Genomic DNA, 529 nt, shown 5'->3' with positions numbered 1-529 from the left:
TCCTCATTGCTTCTCTCTCTCCCTTCCCCCCATCTCTGCTGCTCCCCCTCTGGGCTTTCTCAGCACCTGGCCCCACAGCACTTCCTGGCAGCCAGAGACTGCGCTTTCTGCACCTGCTCCTGGGGATGTGGCCTCTCTCCTGACTGCTAAGGAAAAGAACCTTCCCAGGAGATGGCCACAGCTTCTGGGAATCTGCATGTGGTTGTGAACAGAGTTTGGCTCCTGGCACACCAGGCAACTTAAAAGCTGAGCACCCAGACAGGGCCTTGAACCCTGGACCCTCAGATTAAGAGCCTGACACTCTACCAACTGAGCTACCTGGGCTCCCTCATTACACTGCCTGGCCTGTCAGTGTGGCTAACTTGGAGCTTTGGCCTCTCCCCATTGCCCCTGGGAACTGTCAGTCGCTGGGTCCTGATTTCCCATTGGCCCTTCCCCCTTCTATTGGTGCTGGGAACTAGCCAACCAAACCCCCCACTAAGTTTTAGTAAGGGGCCAACAGTCCCTTACATGAGCCAGCCCTGTGAGG

General features: G+C 56.7%; 1 non-coding gene across 1 annotated transcript; it reads right to left on the bottom strand.

Moving 5' to 3' along the window:
• Positions 1-251: 251 nt before the first annotated feature.
• Positions 252-324, bottom strand: TRNAK-CUU. Its single transcript has one exon. It is a non-coding gene; the product is annotated as a tRNA-Lys (tRNA).
• Positions 325-529: the final 205 nt, after the last annotated feature.

Source organism: Mauremys reevesii, linkage group 12 (genome assembly GCF_016161935.1).
Source record: "Mauremys reevesii isolate NIE-2019 linkage group 12, ASM1616193v1, whole genome shotgun sequence".
In the NCBI taxonomy this organism is placed as follows: domain Eukaryota; kingdom Metazoa; phylum Chordata; order Testudines; family Geoemydidae; genus Mauremys; species Mauremys reevesii.
Note: the sequence above shows the minus strand (reverse complement) of the source record. Positions and strands in the feature narration are given on the sequence as shown.